The sequence below is a fragment of the Nyctereutes procyonoides genome, unplaced genomic scaffold (genome assembly GCF_905146905.1).
Source record: "Nyctereutes procyonoides isolate TBG_1078 unplaced genomic scaffold, NYPRO_anot_genome, whole genome shotgun sequence".
NCBI classification, from domain to species: Eukaryota; Metazoa; Chordata; class Mammalia; order Carnivora; family Canidae; genus Nyctereutes; species Nyctereutes procyonoides.
This window is the reverse complement of record NW_026575049.1, coordinates 4,909,789-4,916,184: the sequence shown is the minus strand read 5'-3', so window position 1 is coordinate 4,916,184 and position 6,396 is coordinate 4,909,789.

Genomic DNA, 6,396 nt, shown 5'->3' with positions numbered 1-6,396 from the left:
TGGGATTGATGAATAGGTAGAAGAATTAGTTGGAAAACCAAATTGGAAGCACATAAATTTGTGGTCAGAAGAGGGATGTTGGTCCTGCCGATACCGGAGGTAGAGCTCTTTGGGGTGCTGCCAAGGCCCATGTGACTGAAGAAAAGTGATGGAGAAGGTAACAGGACATGAGGAATTATTCTAGTTAAAACTCTCCAAGTAACTCAAGAAAATAATAAAGAAAATATATTGGATATAGTTATCTACGGATAGTTCCTGGAACAAATCCAAGGGCAGGCTGGCACTAATCCATGTTACAAAAGTACATATAAAACATTAATAATTCAAGGGATACTCTGTATTTTTTTTTTTTTTTTTTGCTTCTGCTCTGTGTCTCTGCTTCAGTAATCTCCTTCTGCACACTGGACTTCACTGCTTGGCATGTACATGAACAAAGGAGGCCACTTCACAGGCCCAGAGTTTTCTCTGTTCAACTGAGCAGCCCGATTGTAAACTCTTAGGAGAGAGAAGATGATTCGCATGGTCGCAGTCAAGGATCTCTGCTGATCTGATGAACTGTGTCTCAGGAATGGGCTACCCACTGCTAACATGACTTCCAGGCCTCATATCCCTGCGCGCAAGGGTCGGTTTGCAGAGAAAGGAGATCTGGATAAGAGTTGGGGATGTCTGCAGAGAGGTCTATTGCAGGCCTTCAGGAAAGTGAGAAACCAGCATGCTGGGTGGGGAATCCAGTCTTGCCCAGGATGATGGCAGGTTTTGAAGGGGATACACTGTGACCTACTGGGTGGCCCCATTGGTTCAGCGCCTGACTCCTGATTTCAGCTCAGGTCTTTTTTTATTATTATTTTTTCAATTTTATTTAAATTCAATTAATTAACATATAATGTATTATTGGCTTCAGAGGTAGAGGTCAGTGATTCATCAGTCTCGGACAATACCCAGCGCTCTTTATATCAGTGATACTTTCCTTAAGCTATTCCTTAATTCATTTGTCTCTCTAGCTCGAGGCGACATCTTACAGCTGCAAAAACTGCAGAGATGGTAAGATATGCTGTTTTAAGAGCTTTGAGAGATAGAGATTGAAAAATGAATTTTTTTCCTTTTTCCTTTTCTGGGGTTCCCTTTCTCCCCTGTACCTCTGGAAATTGGGTCTAAACTCAGAATCAGCCCTTTTATGTTCTTTACCTGATTGCACTGTCAGGTCACATACTACAGAAACCTTTAAAAAGAGAAAAAAGTTCCATTTTCTGATTGTCTGGGGACTCTTAGGATTTAATCTTCAAAAGTGCTGATTACCAGTTCCTTGATTTCTCTCCGGAGCCCTAAAAAGACCTAATAGAGAGAGGTGTTTGGAGTTTTGGTTTTTTGTGGGTTTCTCTGGTGATTTTTGTTTTTGTTTTTGAGCGTTTGAAGGTCCACTTGAATTTGAACATGAAAAGCAACTTTTAAATGATCTATTAAGTTCTCATTTACCAGGTTCAGATTTAGGGGAAATCTCTTCTCATTCTTTCATATACCAAAGCTATTTTAAAAGAAGCAACCTAAAAATGTTCCTTTTCGTTTTTTTCATTTTTGTTTCATGCTACATGGTCACATCTTCTTCCTCTCTTCCTTTTCTTCCCTTTATGGCCCTGGCTCCCCCCAAATCATATCTGGAACAAGATTATTATATTGAGTGATCTCCTTTTATGAGGTTTTCTTGTCAGCAGCTTTAGTGGAAGTCGGGCGTGCAAAGCTGTGATTTACCACCCCTCGGCACTGAGTGATTTAATATATTCACACATCTGGAAAAGCAAGGCTATTCAATAAATAGGAAAATACCTGGGAGTGAAAATGCTTGGTTCACGCACTAACACTGCTCGAGGGCCAAGCTGGCTGCTTAGGTAAATGAATGGAGCTTGCTTAGCGAAATGAACAGTTCTGGAAATGCAGGTAGGATGTCATTGTACTTGCTGCTGTGTTTGAACACTGTATAAACCACCTTCTCCTGCTTGAGGAGGACTGACTCATTGTTCTTAAAGATGAGAGCTCCACGTACAGAATTGGGGCACGGAAATGGGAAGTGTGGGGAGAGGGCTACTGCAAAGAAAACCGACTTTGCTCTTCAGGAATTCTGAGATAGCAAAGCAGGAACTGATGGGTTTGAGTAGAAAAACATACGTCTTAACACTCAAATATCTGGTTTATTTTTTGCTCCGAAAACTCATCCACCGAGAGAGTTCACTTGTTGAAATAAAATATCCTTGGTTCCAGGACAATCGCTTACGGTTTTGTGTTAAACCCAAGGTGACTCTGCAGAGTGTGGTCTTCAATGTCGGTGACATCGGAGTCTCTGAGCAAAATTCTACATTTGGCCCTAGATAACGAACACCTTCCTTTCCTGATGGAGATCCTGGGCCACTCCAGGGAGCGTGAGGGCTATTTTGCAGTATATTCTGAGTCAGAACTTAGAGTTGTTTTATAACAGAATTGCCTCTTCGTGTCCCTGAGTAACTGTCTGCACTCTCCTGTAACACCTGGCCACAAGTAGTCAGTCCCGATGATGAGTTGGAATTACTGGAGACCAGGAACCCGCATCACGACAGGCCCCCTAGAAGACTTTTATGTACACTAAGGTCTCGAGCCACCAAACAAAGAGACGGGAGGAAAGAGCACACCTTTCCTGAGCCCCCCTGTCCTGCCACTTTTCCATGTGTTTTGCACATTAGCACTTTAGTCCTTGTGCCTGGCAGAAGCCAGTCATTATTTCACAGGAGACAGTGTGGTTCAGCTCTTTTTTTCCCCCAAGATCACAAAGCCAGGAAGGGCAACACCTCACTGCAAAACCAGGTTTATCTAGCCTTGCTTCAACGCCTGTGTTTTGTTCTTTCTCTGGAAGCCCTGATCTCTTCATCATCAAGGTTGAGCTGTGTCTCTGGAACTTTCCCAGGCCTCACCGCCATCTAGCTCTCTGTAATGGAGAAAGACACTCATGTTGGCATTGTCTACTTTTAAGCCACAGCATTTCCTTTAGGGGCATTGCCAGGTGGCTCTTCTAGCTCGTTTATGGATAGTTCAGACTAAAGACAAGCTCAGGATGGCTTGACAGCAGTGATTCCCGCGTACGTCGCTCTGCCAATCCATCCGTGTGATTGCTTGGTGCCATTACAGCAAATAGTGCAACACTACATTGGCCTATTGACTCCCAGTGTGTTTCAGTTCATAGGATTCGATTCTCCAGTTTTGGGTTTCAGATGGCTAAACCCTGGGATAACCAGCATTATTCTTGAAGTTCAGTGTGGTTTACAAACCGGGCATTTGTCTCTGGACAAAATGGTTTTTATTCACACGGTGTACTCACACATCAAGTTACAGCTGATTAAATGTGACACTTGAGGTCTGGCTCTTAAACCGCTGGATATCAACCTCTTGGTCAGGACATAATTCCCCTTTAAGAAAATATTTGGGGAATTCCACTTCAGTGGCATTATTTTGACTTGGGGTGTTGTTCTGAGAACTGTGCTCACTCTGAAATGTTCTTAGCAGGAAGGTGGAAGGATTGAGGGAAGATGTACTTTCGCTGGTGAACTGTAAAGTATAGTAAGTATCTCAACTAAGTCACACTGCAAGTCGTGAACTTCTAATCTTGCCTTTCAGATCCCTTTCTCCTTTTCTGTGTCCTTCCCTTGTGATGTCACCGAATCCTGGGGGAACCACCAAAATCTTGGCTTAAAAAAATGGATTTGGATTTCTAAGAATTGCTTAAATCCATCTTCTCTAACCCCTTAACCATACAGCAGACCTTCATATCTTCTCCCTGTAGGCTCGTCATCCCTTTTAACTGGGCTTCCATTGGGCTTGCCATCTTCAATCTACTGTACGTGTTTCTAAAATGACAACCTTACACCTTCCTGACCCCTGCTTAAATCCTTCTATGATTTCCAATGCCAATGCACCACCACCCCCTCTCATTCTTCCACCATTGTCTTCAGCTACTTTAAATTTTTTTTTGTTTTATTTATTTATGATAGGCACACAGTGAGAGAGAGAGAGGCAGAGACACAGGCAGAGGGAGAAGCAGGCTCCATGCACCGGGAGCCCGACGTGGGACTCGATCCTGGGTCTCCAGGATCGCGCCCTGGGCCAAAGGCAGGCGCCAAACCGCTGCACCACCCAGGGATCCCGTCTTCAGCTATTTTAATAGTCTCCTAACTAGTGTTAGCTCTGGCCTCATTCCAGATCTTGTCTACAGTGACTCTGAAGTCTGATCATGTGAGTGCTTGCTTCAAACCTGCATATGCTCTTCAGATCACCACAAAGTTCCTTAGTGTGGCCTCCGGGTAAGGCATAGTCTGGCACCTGCCCCAGTGACCACCTTCATCCCATGCCAGGTAGCCTGCGGGTCTCTGCCCTCCCCCAGTGCTAGCCATTTGCAGTGATTCCTTCCCACCGTGCTGTCTCTGGTCACACTGCCTTTTCACACGCTGTTGCCTTTGTCCTAAAAGTCTTTCTCTTCCTACCAGTTAGCTTTTTCTCCTCCTGAAAATCGTTTATCACCACTGGCTGATCAGATGTTCCTCTGCCTGAGAGATCGATTCTGAATGGCTGTTTGAAACTTCTCAGCACTCTACCCACAGTCTTATGAGCTCACAACTTCTCTGAAACTTCTGGCTTTCGGGCCAGCCCTAGGATTTTGGGCATGGCCAAGAAGCTGACATTGGGTGCCCCATGGATATCTGCTCTTAGAACCTGAGGGGTTCTCAACCTTGTATCACTCATCCTCATTATTTTCAGAGAAAGGCTAAGATGTGAGCTGACACTGTAACTCTATGTTTATCCCTGAAATAGTATGAATATATAGCATAAATACTGGAATAGTTGTGAAATGGTGAATACATACCCGCCCCCCCCCACCATGCATATGCACATTCACACACCATTCCACTGTTTTGATACGGCTGACCACATACCCCTCGGTGTCTGTTAAGCTGCCACATGAACAGAAAATGCTTCTTCTTCCAATTATCTTTTATGTGCCGAGCACCATGACAAATGTTCTACGTACACCATCTTAGGTAACAACACGCTGATTAGCCCTGCTGTACAGCTGGCATTGAGCAGAGGGGTCAACAGCACACCCAAGGTCACACAGCTGTTAGGCTGCAGGACTAGATCCAAACCTGTTATTTAATTCCAGAGCCACTCCCTTAACCACCACACTCCTGCTCTTGGAAGGGTCATACCTGGCTCAGTATCCATCCAGCGTCTGCTAAGAAATGCAAAATCTCGGTCCTACTCTGGACACACTAAAATGGAATTTCAAATTTAACAGGATCCCACAGTGGTTCATAGGCACTTTAAAGTTTGAGAAATTCTGCAAACATGGTATGGGATTTCTTAATTTTACCGGGGGATTTACTTCCTATTTTCACTTCCATCTCTGAAGAATATTATCTTGCGCTGATAGTTATACATTCGTCTCCTTTCATTCACTGTCATAAAGTGTAGGAAACATAGGCCTATTATGTTCTCTTTGGATGGTTGAAAGGTTGTATTTTTAGTTATTGCTTAGATTATTTTAAATGTCTGATAGATCATAATTCAATGTACCTGAAATAACAATCTAATAATACAGAACTTCCTAGGAGATAAATACTCGGAATATGCTTTGGGAGTGAGAATTTAGGGAAATCAATGACTGTAAATTATTTTTTCAACTAAGATGTTTGATATAAAAACAAGATTAAGCTGTAAGAATCCTTGTTCTGGCCTGAAGTTATCTTTTAATGAAATAAAAGCTATTTTCGTTTGATACTACGTTTGGGTCTGGAGGGCATTTTCATAAGGAGAAAGCAAATAGGAGGCTGAAGGCATGGGGTTGTTCAAGGAGTAGGAAGCCCTGGGAGCCTGTGAAAATTGTGACAATACCTTCCTGCCAAGGAAATACTTGAGGGTGCCTTTAAAAGGGAATAGCGTTCTTGGGATGCCTGGGTGGCTCAGTTGGTTAAGAGTCTGACTTCAGCTCTGGTCTTGATCTCAGGGTCCTGGGATGGAGCCCAAATTGGGCTCTGTACTCAGCAGGGAATCTATTTCTTTTCCATCTCCTGTGCCCCTCTTCTCCTGGCCCTCCCCCTGCTGGTGCCCGAGCTCTCTCTCTCATATAAATAAATAAAATCTTAAAAAAAAAAAAAGTAATAGCATTCTTTATAGTTTGGAATGCTTTCTGGATAGTCCAACCTGGACTTTGTTTCTCTCTTTAGGGTTTATGTAATCTGTGGCCTTTACTTGCCTTTGCTTCTGTTTGCATGTGCCCTAAATCAGGTGCTTCTGTAATGATGCTAATTCGCTTGGAGATTACATAAGGGTCATCTGTACTGTGGTTTGGGTCTATCGCCTAATCTTTAGGCTAGGAAAGTT